Raw genomic sequence first — 13,806 nt, 5'->3', positions numbered from 1 at the left:
CTCAGATCGATGGAGAGGGCGAAAAGCTAATGACCCATCTCAGCAACCAATTCACTCAGCTCTGCCACGCTCAGTACCTGTCTAAACCCATGAGAGGAGAGGAGAGGAGAGGAGAGGAGAGGAGAGGAGAGGAGAGGAGAGGAGAGGAGAGGAGAGGAGAGGAGAGGAGAGAAACCTGCTTTATTTATCCAAACATCTTCATTTTCAGGGTGGAGGAGAGAAGTAAACAAGTCACCATCACTGTGGCGACATCTGACTCATAAATCCACAAGCAATCAGCTTCGTAACGTACACTGTAAAATATTCTCATGTTACAATCCCAATAAATGACCCGGCCCGAAGTTATATTACTTTAAGAGCAAAGTACACTTTGCATGTTTACAGTAAATTACTGTGTAATAAATACTTTTTTTTTTCATAGTAGTTTGTTTCATTTAATAGTTAATTAACAATAAAGTGATGGCTATTCACTGCAACTGCATAGATACGCCAAATATTACTGGAATTTAGCAGTATTTTACTGTAACCTCACAGTACATATATCGCATACAGTATATTACTGTGTTTCAGCAGTATTGTCTTTGAATAAATGCTGTATTTTATTGTTACTATGCAGTACCTACATGCCATACAGTATATTACTGTGATGTATCAGTATTTTCATGTATAAATGCTGCATTTAAAGGTTAAAATCACACTTCCGTGCAAGTTCCTGTAATAGCCACGCCTTTTTCTTCTTTTTTTTTACAATAAAACACAAATTCATTTTTTAATTGTAGTACAATTACAGCACAGTGAAATGATAATGATGTATTTAATTGTGAAATATTCAGTTCAAACCTTATATTTACACGATCACATGTTGATAATTTGGTCAGTTAATAAATTTGCACCTTATATTAAAATCTGAAGTTTTTCCTCTCATTTCCCATGGTATCAGAATCTGGTGAAGCTCAGACAAAAAATTAAAGTGTAACATTGACATGCATGGCTGGTTATTTTATATCTCTCTTATTTCTCGTGGCCTTTCTCTCTGTTTATCCATCTCTCTCTCGCTCTTGCTCTCAGTCTCTATCTTTCTCCGCTCCCTTAAGATCAGCTTCAGTGCCTATCACATCTAAATTCATTAGTGCCTCAAGAGATGTGTACTTGTGTGTGTGTGCGCAACGTGTGCGCATCATCAGCGCTAAATGATTATAAAGCACAGTTATTAAAAACTGCCATAATTACCATGCCTGTAGCAAAAACACTCTGATATGAATTTACCTCCCCTTCTCTCCACGGGCAAACACACACACACATCGAGAACAGGGGGATGTTTGTAGTGTGCACGTATTAACACACACACACACACACACACACAAACACACACCTCCTCTGGCAAGAGCAAACTTGCAGGTTCCCAGAGCTCGATGTCATTCCTCATGTAGCCCGTCCTTCCTGACCTGCTGTGAATGTCAATTAAAACCTCATGACCCCGACTTTGGGACACGCTCATTATTCATAAACCACATTATTCACTCAAAAATAATCTTGATGCCACGAAATGCACAGGATATGAGAGATCGGTGGTTTTAATTCGATCATTTCAAATCAGAATTAGCAATAGTTTTGTTCATTTTGTGTATTTATACTTTATTTGACTATTTAAAGGTAGTTTAACGTACCCTTTTTTGGGCTTGTTGGTATATACCAAAGCTTTGTTTTTGACAGCCGTCAGGAGCAACTTAGGGTTAAGTGACTTGCCCAAAGGACACATCGGCCAGCGGAACCGGGAATCAAACCCACAACCATCCAGTTGAAAGAAGACTCACTCGTCCACTGAGCTACCATCGTGGGGAATTCCAATTTTCAAGCCCCTAGAGCCGAGGTCATAAACTCTAGATTAGATCAATTATGCATCATAAATAAGTTTTTATTGTGAACTGTATATTATTGCATGTTAAAACACGGCACTTTTATTTTGAAATTCTGTAAACTATTGTCACGATATCGCGTTATCCTCCACATGAGGATATTGTTATATCATTTTTAAGGTAAAATCGCCTCCACCCCTACTGAAGAGTAAGGTTAAGTTAAGGGTTTTTGGGCAGTTCATAATCTCACTGACTGTGTCTTTTAATTTCTTTTATTGTATGCGTGGAAACAAATACAAATACTACACCATGTATTTCCCCCGATGCAGTGATAAAAAAAAAAAATGACAGTCAATAAGCAAATGGATAAAAAAAACTTTCGAGTGGACCATGTGTTGTCTACCGCTAATAGAAAAAAAATGAAATAAATTTTCCCTCGGTAACCGCACATTAGTTTGAGAAAAGTTAAGTGAAAGTTTCTCGAATACAAAAGATGCAAAAAGAGATTCTCAGAATATGTTTTTATTTGTGGCCCCAGCGCTCGCTTTTTTTTCTTACGGGATTTTTGGCAAACAAAAATGTATCACTGTAAAACGCTTCATCATAGCGAGCGCTCACAAAACAGATTATGGGCTGCACATGATGAAGGGGGTGGTTTGTCAGGTCTGCAAGGCTGCAGCTGGACACTTTCTGCATCATAAGCACAGGTGTGGCAATGAGCTGGTCACAATTCAACGATCCCCAGGATTATTTACAACGTTGGGAAAGTAGGGGGGAAGCGTCTTCTTCTTCTTCTTCCTCCTCCTCCTCCTCTGCTGAAAAACCCCCAAGTCTTTGTCGGTGGGACGTTGCCATGAAAACGACAGGGATGATAGATGCCGCGTGGCCGGTCGCCAACCTCCAGTGGAGAGACAACAGCAAACTGCGATCACAGCAGGGCAGTACATTTTCCAAAATGCACATGAACTGAACTGGTCACAGTAGGGTAGATCCTTTAAGGCTGTGGTTTTCAAATGGGGGCTCAGGGACCTCTGGGAGTCCATGGCACACTGCCAAGGGCTCCATTAAAGGTTTACAGGTTTATCAGTTAGAAGCGGAACAGCTCAGTACGGTACAGGACTTAGGAATAGTGCCAAAATAACTGGCCCCAACCACACTCTTTTTTCGGTAACCTTCCCATGGGGTACAAGAGTAATGATACGGTACAGTGTGGGTGGAGCTACACCTACGACAGTCAGCTGATAGGGCGACAGAAAAGGGTCACTCCCTAACACCCACAGTCTATTCTCTGTGTTGAGACTGAATACGAAAACTGAGCAGAAAAAACTAGCTGCTCCGTCATGTTGTTGTCGGTTGTGCTGCGACCAATGTCGTTGTTTGTTGCCGGTGCACTGGTACAACAGTTTCCAGTTTCCTCCCACAATGTCCAAAAACATGCAGAAACCCAGACTGGTGACCTGTCCAAGATCGACCTATGTCAGCTGGCATTGGCACCAGCAGCCCTGCGGCCCTCATTTGGAGGATTAAGTGGTAGACGATGAATGAATGAATGAATGAATGAATGTCCTGACATTTACCAGTTAGTAAATGGTATGGAGATATACAGTGATTTTCTGTAGTGTGTGTATCAGAGTGTGTAATAAAACTTCAGTCTATAGTTCACAACAGTCGAGTGCAGCAGCAGCCGTTGCATAATTTATCAGGACGGTCACAACATCTTGAGCTGAATCATAGTCTGAAGTGGTTGATCAGACAGCGCGAGGACCCGCATATAGTGCTGGACATGTGGAGCTATTTCAACAATGTCGTCTGTCGACTCTGGCATCGATCGGATCCTTTCGGAAACAAAAGGAAACAAAAACATTCACCCAAGACATGACACGATAAGTCAGCCAGGTTCTCAGTCGTACTTCACATTCGTTGTGGCATTATGGTTCCTTCATGGGTGTCATGAAGCAATGGTTTGGTTTTGAATTTGTTTCATTTTCACGCACAAGCGCTGGCACCACTGATCAACAAATTGGACGCGCAAGTGAGGAAAATGCAACCTGTAACCTCTTAACCTAAAATAAATCACACGTAATCCCAACACCAAGACTAACCCCGGTCTAACAGACCCTCAAACCAAGTCTCCATCCCCAAATCGCCCCTGTAAATTGTGAGGAACGTCTTCAGTGTCCTCATAAAGGTCTGCAACTCAACTCGTCCTCATGAAGACACACACACACACACACACACACTCCCACCATCCACCTGTCATAACCAGCTGGCAGGTACACCTGGCTCACCAGCATCGGCCAAAAAAACATGGAGCGTTACCATAGCGACCACATGGTGTTGGCCTGGCATTGTTGGCATCGCCATGGTAACAGCAGATCAAACAAGTGGGCATCGCCAGCTTTATAGGCCAAGATGGACACACACACACACACACACACACACACACTCACAGTGTTCTGTTATAATGCTGATTCTAGAGCTGTGTACAGCAGCTGCTGCTCTGCTTATAGAACAAGACATCATTTAAAGCAACAAGTGGTAAATATAGCCTGTGATTTAGTGCAAACATTTGCTGTTTTGTTTTTGTTTTTTTTGTTTTTTACGTCCACCTGTAGTCGCTTAATGGAAGCTTTCCATTTCCTGCACTTGCTGTTCTTAACAGTCAAGGTCAGTGTTAACGCAGAGAGTGACAATAAAATGCAACACATCACAATAACGTTATTGCAGATTATCGCTTTAAATCAAGGCCATGGCCTTTTTCTCTTTTTTCTTTTTTTTTTTATCAGAACTGCTGTTCTGAATAAAGAATAAAACAAAGTGTGTGTGAGCCTTTTATGAGCCATCTGACGGAAAATGGACTAACACTCCAAGTATGTGTGGAGCATTTAACGACACGCACAAGGACACGCACACAAAAAAAGGTGTGAATATGAAATATTGAGAAAATAACTTGTGCAAATTCAACTGGAGCTTTCGTACCTGACCAAATGGAGCAGACTATGTGAGGAAACAAACTCTGGTCCGTTTAAAGTGGACCAAACAGCTCCTATCTGCATGTTTTTGGACTGTGTAGCCAGAGAGAACCACCACGTACCAGGAGAACACGCAAACTCCACACAGAAAGGCCTTTGGTCGAACTGGGATCCAAACCGGTGACCTTCTTGCTGTGAGGCAACGATGCTTCCACTTAATTATACATTCTTCCTGCATGACCAGCGCAGGGCAAGCAAACTGTAAGCATTTGTGCGCTTTCATTTTGATGATACAATGCAGTGTGATTTCTATCAGCGTGTGTATGCGCTCTGATAGTGGCCACTTTAATAGGTACACCCAGAGACCTAATTTGGCTGTAACAGCTGTGGTTATTTGATTTACTGTGGCTTCTTCTATCATCTCAAAGCCATTCTCCTCCGACCTCTGGCATCAACACAATATTTCTGCGCAGAGAACTGCTGCTCACTAGATATTTTCTCTTTCCAGAACATTTTCTCCAAACCTTAGAGATGCTCGTGCCTTTAAATCCAAATTGATCAGCAGTTGTTTGTTTTTTTCAGTACTGACACTGAGAACCATGTCAAGTTTCTTCCTCATTCTGATGCCTTCAGGCCCCAGTTGTTGCCACGTGATTGTTTGAGAAGATATAACCTGTTCCTAATAAAGTGGCTGGTACAATAACATGTACAGAAATGACTTCAAATAATTCCCTGCAACATAAGAGCAGTTCTACTATCTTGTTTTATTAGTAGTAGGAGTTATTTCCTCCATGTTTTAGTGCAGATTATTGTGGAAAACAGTCAAAGAATCGACGCTTTGTCGTCTTTGATTGGCAGGCGAGTTGGCACAATGTCAAGTACTCAGGTGCAGAGACTGAGCAACGTCTTCCTTCTCATGTTAAATAATAGCTTTCAAACACTTTGTACGTACATGTTAAGGCAAAAGGACTAAACGAAAATTTTACAATTTTACAATTGTACATTGGAACAAATTAAAAACACATTAAGTTTGTCTCAAACGGCAGTTGAGCAACTTTGCAGCGTCTGCCCACACCAGTGAGCTCAAGCACCCGGGCTGACACACACACACACACACACAGCGTCTGCTGCTGAGGGATGAGCAGAAAAACTGGCTCCAGCTATGTTTTCTAAGTAATTGTGTGCATGTGTTTGTCAGCGCATGTGAAAGTGCATATTTGTGTGCGCATGTGTGTGTTTACACACTCCCACACCAGGTTACATACTGCAGACCTGAGTGTGCATGAGAGAAATAACGCACACACACACACACACACATACCACAGCTGCGACCTTGAATATGAACACGCATATCTCTCACACACAGACACCAAATTCTAAATTTCCGTGTGTGCGTGTGTGTGTGTGTGTGTGTGTATTAACGCGAAGCTTCGCCAACTGTCTGCAAAAGAGGATCCTTCCCTTTCCTTCCCTTCCCCTCCCTTCCCTTCCCTTCCCGTCCCATCCCGCTCCTTCCTTTCCTTTCCTTTCCTGTACTGTCCTTTCCTCTTGTGAAACACACTCAAATAAGGTAGCGACACATGGGCAAAAATCCCTACAATATAAATAATTTTTTTTAAATGTACTGCCTATTATTATGCCACGCTATTTACGAGGTCTGAAATTAACATTTTTCTTTCAAATTCTGGCCGCAGCTTTTGAAAGGAAAATATTTTTTAATCAGATGCTTTCATTGGTGAGAGACTTGCGACTGATGACTTCAGCCTTGTCACGTCGAGTGTACAGCGACTGTCCAGAGCAACTGTGCGGCGTACAAAAGTGGCACTGGTGTAGGTTTTGAAAAATTTATTGAATAACTCTCTCTCTCTCTCTCTCTCTCTCTCAAAAGAGGTTGAATATGAATTATGAATCAAATAAAATACCTGAAATTGTGATCTTTCAGAGTCAAAGCTTCATTGAAATTAATTTTCTTTTTCTCGTTCTGTTTCCAGAGGTAATTTATTTCTCAAAAACCAGTTCAACAGGATGATTCTTTCAAAATAAACCTCCATTTATGCGTTACATTGTATGTCTCCTTTGTATTCGCCATGTCTGTCCTTCAGAATGTTTTCACATTCGTTTATTTTTATTTTTTTTTCACTTTTCATCCGATTGGCAAACTCACCGGAAAGAAACGATGAGCGAGGCGGATCGGGGGTGAACCGGCTTACCTTCATATGTGTCACATCTGTGGAGGCTTTTACTGATGTCACATCATTAAGGAGGACAAACTAACCCTCATAAACTTAAACAAGGGTACAGTGTCCTCGTCCCAAAATAATTCCAGGTCCAGCGCGGTGCCCGAGGTGAATTTCTCTGCTCGGTACGTCGCATTCATTCTGAAAAAAAGCTCATTGACACAAAGGAGCACAAATCAATATACAGCATACAACAAAGGAGCTGTGCATTGATTTGTTCTATATGTCTATCATACTTTGATTGTCTCTAAATCAAGAGCATGAATTCTTATTCCCCGATGCCCCGTTTGTTTTTCCCAGATTCCGTTTGATCTGGACCTTTTTCTTTGGTTTGGACAAATTTGCTGCTTAGTTCTGAGCAAAACTACAAGTTTAGACTTGAAAAAAGGTTTAGAAATTAAAGCACATGCTGCTGCCGTTTGTCATAATGGACTGAAGGTTGCATCTGTTTTAACAACCTAAGCAAAACATAACGTGCTATTTGCAAAATTCGGCTTTCTGAACGTAACCTGAACCTGACGCAGACGCGTTGGCACGTCCGTGCTGGAATAGAGACGAGGATTTGTTGCGTATTTGCTTTAATTGATAGCATCAGCATGTTAACAAGCACACAATAAAGTGATGTGGCTCTAATATCAATGGAGATGAGGTGATTTAACGTGTTCACGTCCCATTTTATTGTGTTCAAATGCTACTATTCAATACTCAATAAGGCTAAAACCAAAGCACGACTAAGGCTGGAGTCCTGGGGTGAAGTTTATTACATTTCGTCCCCTGGCGGTGCTGCAGGAAAAGACGGGGGTGATCAAAGCTGGCAAACTCCAACAACAAAAATGTGTGACAATGCTTTGTCCATCAGTTGCAGAGAGTACAGACTGAGACCAACTGGTCGATACTGGCAAGACTAGAAGTCTCCCACTGGAGCGGCGGAAAACTGCAGACTCACCAGTCATTTAATGAGGCTCAGAAGAAAATCCAACGTGTTTTCTACAACAGCACGTAGACAGAATGAACTTCTTTAGTGTATGTCCATCTACACTGTTGTGTTTTAAAGGGTCATGTGGGTGGAGCTGTTGCCAGAGACTGTTTTTGATGAAATTCACAAAAAAAAACAATCCAATCTGCCTGTGTTTGGATGGTTAGAGGAAGCCTGGGTAAGAAGAGAAACCCCAACAATACTGTCATAATTGTGCAGGAGTTTCTTTGTCACTCTGCACTTGGCGTCTATTGCGTGTCATCGTGGAAGAATTACCTTTTTCCTTTCCTGAAACTAGGGTCCGAGGACGGATAAAGACAAGTCAGTCTTTATCATTTCTTTGGTGAACCAGAGATCTTGTTATTTGCATTTTGCAGGCATCATGTCATTGGCTCTCTTGCTTTACTTTACTCACTCATTGTTCTGCATGAAATTCTCTTTTTTTTGCCTCTATCCCTGTAGAACTTTCTAGCAGCAAAGCTATTTATCTTTCATTCTATTTATCTGTTCATTGTTGTAATTGGTATCAAAGCACCGTTGCCTTTAAAGTGCCTTTAAGGTGCATTGTCAAAGCCATCTTTTGTTATATATTACCTTCGTATGCGCTTTTGTAAATCTATCTATCATCAGAACCTGTACGACTTGTCGGTTTTACAACCTAACAAAATGCTGTCTAATAACTAACTAACTTCAAACTAATAACTGTCTTACTACTAAATGACTGCTGCTTAACTGTGTATGTGGAATAAACCTTCAGAAAGACAGTCGAGTTGTGCCCACCGTACTTGTTCTGGTTACCCTTTCCAGAAGGGAGTATTGCGCTGAAAGGATCAGCCGCAGAAATCTGGACAGTTGTAAAACCGACAAGTCGTACAGGTTCTGATGATAGATAGATTTACAAAGGCGCATACGAAGGCATTATATAACAAAACATGGCTTTGACAATGCACCTTAAAGGCACTTTAAAGGCAACGGTGCTTTGATACCAATTACAACAATGAACAGATAAATAGAATGAAAGATAAATAGCTTTGCCTGCTAGAAAGTTCTACAATCCCAGTTCCCCACTCTGTCCCCCATTTGTCCTTTCACCCCAACCAGTCGAGGCAGATGGGAGCACATCTGTGAGTCTGGTTCTGTCAGAGATTTCTTCCTGTTGAAAAAGGGAGGTTTTTTTTCCTCTCCACTGATGCCTAGTGTTTGCTCATTGTGTGAACTCTTGGGTTTCTCTTCTCTCTATAATAATATTGTAAAGGCTTCTGCCTTACTATGTACACTGCCTTGAGATAATGTATGTTATACAAATAAAACCGAACTGAGTTGAATTCTGCTCGTAATTGCATCTCGAGGGAAGACATTTAAACATCAACTTCTTTCTTGCATAAAATTCAAGCCCTTTCAATGAACCGAACTTTCAAGGGCCTTGAATTCCTTTTTGTTATTTTCAAGGATGTCAAAGACCCATGAGAACCCGGACTCACACATAAATGCTGCTTTAATGCTTGACAGCACGAACGCAAACTCCTCATACATTCATGCCCTGATTGAACCACTTCTGACCACTGCCCCCACCCTGCAGACCTACTTACATCTAATTGTATTCATTTAAGATAGGAGCTCAACTTATGCATCATTATGACAGGCAAGAATTCTACTGTAAAACAACCCTATTATCCTGAGTAATCACATTCATACCAGAGGGATGTAATCAGTGAGTGCAGGTCTGGATTGCAGCTGCGCTGCAGCGAGCACAGTTTTAATGGACAGGACTTGAATTTTCTGTCCTGTTACAAAGCCGAGCTGGATATTTTTTTTGCCATTTTACAAACTCCAAACACAATTTTACCTCTCACCTTTCCATTACTGAACTGTAGCGAATTATACCGGAGTGAGTTGAAGTTGAAATTGGATGTAAAAATACATCACTGAGAGTCATTTTGTGAATTGTCTGATATTTATGTTCTCGTCCGTCCACAGACTTGCAGCAGAAAACACACACACACACACACACACACACACGCAAGTCTTTTCTGCAATCCATCATAGAGGAGGCGCTGGTCTGAGAACTGCACTGGAGAGTTCCAGTCAGCGCTGTGACAGGTTAGATTGTGGGAAATTGCCTGCATGGGAACAATGTACCTACACTGGGGGTTGAACAGGTCATGTGGTGTTTCCCAAAAAAAAAAAAAAAAAAAATCTATTTATGCTTGTCATCCATTTCCACCACAGGAGATTGTGTCTGTGTGTGCAGACTAACTTTCAGTCGGCCAGTTCTGTTGTTCCACAGCAATGACTACCTGCCATGTTTTCCTCTGACGGATTTTTGCTTCCTGAAGCTATATATGAGCTGCAACAAGAGTGTAGTCTGATGTGAGATGTGTGAGAAGCAAAACAACAGTGCGAGAGATGCAAACATCTACACATTCACCGTTGTGGTGAAAAATGGTACTAGTAAAAACAATTGCACACAATAAAACGTACCTTTAAATCGACTTTACTGCACATCTGATGTATATTCGCCGGCCCCTTTATTAGGTACACCTGTTCAAGTGCTTGTCAACACAAATATTTAACCAGTTTATCATACGGCAGCAACTTGGTCAAGATGACCGCTTTTAATCAAGCTTCAGAATGACAAAGAAACACAATTTCAATGAACACGTTGCTGTCAGACAGGCTGGTCTGCGTTTTTCCAAAAACTGCTGATCTACTGGGTTTTTCCCACACAAACACAAAATAAAATATCCAGTTCTCTGTGCTTTTCAAAGGTCAAAGGTCAAAGGAGAATGTCTAGACTGGTTTAAAATGATAGCAAGTCAACTCAAATAACAACTTATTACATCCAAGGTAACACAGAGACAATCTCTGAATAACACCTTGAAGCAGAAACAGCTAAAACAGCAGGAAACCACACATTTTCCTTTGTCCTATGTCCTTTGTACCTAATAAAGTGGCTGAATAAAGAAAAAAAATCATCTCTTATTTGAATACTCTACACTAGTAAGTGTTACAACCCCAGTTATGTCTTTCACATATGGGCCAAGTGTGTTTACAGATATATATATATATATATATATATATATATATATATATATATATATATATATATATATATATAATATAAATGATTGAGTTCAATATATAATCCCTGTGAACTCTGTTTTGGGTTTAAAGTACGGGAGACACTGTATATGCTCACTGTACTCATTGCTGTGAAAGAAAACGCTGCCTGCATCGGTGCGGCGCAGACAAAAGAATGGCATGACAGCAATGTGTGTGTGTGTGTGAGAAAATACACTGCATGTAACAATGTAAAACCTGCAACTTCAGCAGATGCATTCGTGTGGACGCACTGCTTTCTTTAATGGCGGCGCACACAGACACTGTGTAACGACGGCACATTCACAGTTTAAAGCAGAGGAGGGAGGAGGACAAAAAAAGAAATGTGACGCAGTATCCCGAGCTGGAAAACACCTGCAATTACTAGCACCAAATTAACCTGAAAATAGGCCTGAAAATGAATCTACCGTCTCTGCTGGGACCAAAATCTGTCAGGCAGAAACTTTGGGGTGGAGAAGATTGTCCACACCTTTTGTCTTGGCACGAGAGAAACAAATCACACTGAGACAAAACACATCTGTTCCCCACTCGTACATGCCTGCTTTTCTTCTTTCTTCAGCTCAGCTGAGTCCCAAATCAAAACATTTCTTCTGTCTATATTTTTATTTGAAAAGCTGTCATGATGTTATCTCGCCCAGGTATGACAAGCTCGGCTGTCGCCTGTGTCGGCAGATGGTGAGATGTGGTCAAATGAATTGTTTTCATTTTGCACTGGTGCAGAGTGAGGCTGCTGCCAACAAAAATACATGGGTCACAAATGTGTGCGAACTTTGGACATTGTGAATTTTTGTAATTGTGAATATTTAGATATTTTAGTTGTAAATTAAGTAAAAATTCTGCCTCTGGTTAGTCTTCGTGTAGAGAAACAATGTAACATTATACGTATGCTGCATCAGAACTATCAGACCTGACTGAGGTAGCACTGGGTGTATACAGCAGCAGAGCAGGGGTGGGTGGGGGGCAAGAAGCATAGAATATTGGACAGATATAAAATGTAAAATCCGATACAATTGAAAAATCCTATATATACATTGCATGCTGGAGAATTGTGACTTTGAAATGACTCAAATGTGTTGTCAACAGCTTCATGTGTTCATAAATGGTCTAAAATTACTGAATCGGACTGATTTATTCAGACTAAGACAATAATTTGTTTTGTTTTTTAATGCCATGTAAACACGTTAGTCTGACTAAAATCGAGCTAGCCTAAGTCGGACTAACATACCTGGATAATATGATTCATAGTCCGATTACTCTTGCATGTATACGCTTAGTCGGCAGTCGGCTTCGGACAACCACAAGAGGCATGTTTGATCTAATCATGATTAACGTGTCATCAGGTGCAAAACATACAGAACCACAGAATAATCCATCTTGACGTTCGCTGTGTGTTTTTGTGTGACATCAAGGTCAACAGGAAACTAAATACGCACTAGCTTATGGCTTATAGAGACATACAGCGCCACCTATGGCCCGTCTTAGGCCATAGCTTGATTAAACTGTGCATTTAAATGTATGTGTGGCTCATTTTGCCAAAGCCTTTAAATGTAACCGACAACTGTTTATACTTTTGAGGTCATTCTTCGACCAGAGAGCTCCAGTAGTTTGATGTTTCTTGAAAGTTTGAACACAAAAATGTTAACAAGTGTTTGAAGGCCACCGGTTGTCCTCAAGGTCTCCTTTAAATCCAAAAGACGTTCCCCCTGGCTGTGGACATTGATGACTTTGCAGACCCAAGCCTCACTGAGCTTGTTGCCGTCTTTCACAGAGAATGATTTTTGTCCTGCAGAAATCTTTTTCTTGTTCATGGGTAGATTTACAGAAAAGAAACATGGACACAAACATTCTCTGAGAGATGGAGAAAGGGGGCCTTTTGTATCTGCCGGAGGAGGAGGACATGATGTGTTCTATGGCTCAGGAGGTGGAGTGGACTGTACGCTAATAGTAAGGTCGGTGGTTCAGTCCTTGGTTTCCTCCACTTGGTGCATGAAAGTATCCTTGGGGCACAGCTGTCAGTGGTAACGGAGCACTGTATGAGTGAGTGTATGACTCGGTGAATGTGTGACACCGTGGAAAAAAAGTGGTCCTGAGTGGTGCTTAAGAGCGGAGAAGAGCTATATGTCTGTTGATGAGGATCGAGTCTGTTTTAATGTAATCTGAATAAAGATGGCCTTAAAGGTAAGGCCGGAGGTCATTTTCTGCAGATGAACAAGTATCCAAAAAAAGTTCGCTTCACCGAAAAGTACAGGAAGTTACCGATGCTGTGCTCTGGAGGCTTAGCTTCAGAGGGAAGTCTGAAGAAATGGGGCTTGGACTTTTGAATTCAAACTGTCTGTCCAGGATCTCTAACCTTACCTTTAACTGTGCCGGTAATAATAAATATTTTTGTAGTTTTTGACCTTGAGACAGAGGAAGAACAAGCATTTGTTTGTTTTGTTTTTTTGACAAATGACACATAGGTGTGAGGTTTGGATGTGTCTGGGAATCTGTTTTTTTTTTTTTTAAATGTCAATATGCTTTTGCTCAAAGTTTTATATAAATAAAGATTGTTTTGGTTTAACTCCTCATCATTTATATAATACTTATTTTGATATTATATTATTAGGATATGCAGTTATATGTATCACAGTGTATTGTACATAATG

General features: G+C 40.9%; 1 long non-coding RNA gene across 1 annotated transcript; it reads right to left on the bottom strand.

Moving 5' to 3' along the window:
• Positions 1-6,348: 6,348 nt before the first annotated feature.
• On the bottom strand, positions 6,349-8,611 carry LOC131443905 (uncharacterized). The gene is made up of 3 exons (XR_009233676.1): positions 8,318-8,611; positions 8,012-8,215; positions 6,349-7,206 (listed from the first exon to the last, which is right to left on the bottom strand). It is a non-coding gene; the product is annotated as an uncharacterized LOC131443905 (long non-coding RNA).
• Positions 8,612-13,806: the final 5,195 nt, after the last annotated feature.

Source organism: Solea solea, chromosome 17 (assembly GCF_958295425.1).
Source record: "Solea solea chromosome 17, fSolSol10.1, whole genome shotgun sequence".
Classification (NCBI taxonomy): Eukaryota; Metazoa; Chordata; class Actinopteri; order Pleuronectiformes; family Soleidae; genus Solea; species Solea solea.
The sequence above is the reverse complement of the archived record's forward strand: the minus strand, read 5'-3'. Positions and strand labels throughout refer to the sequence as shown.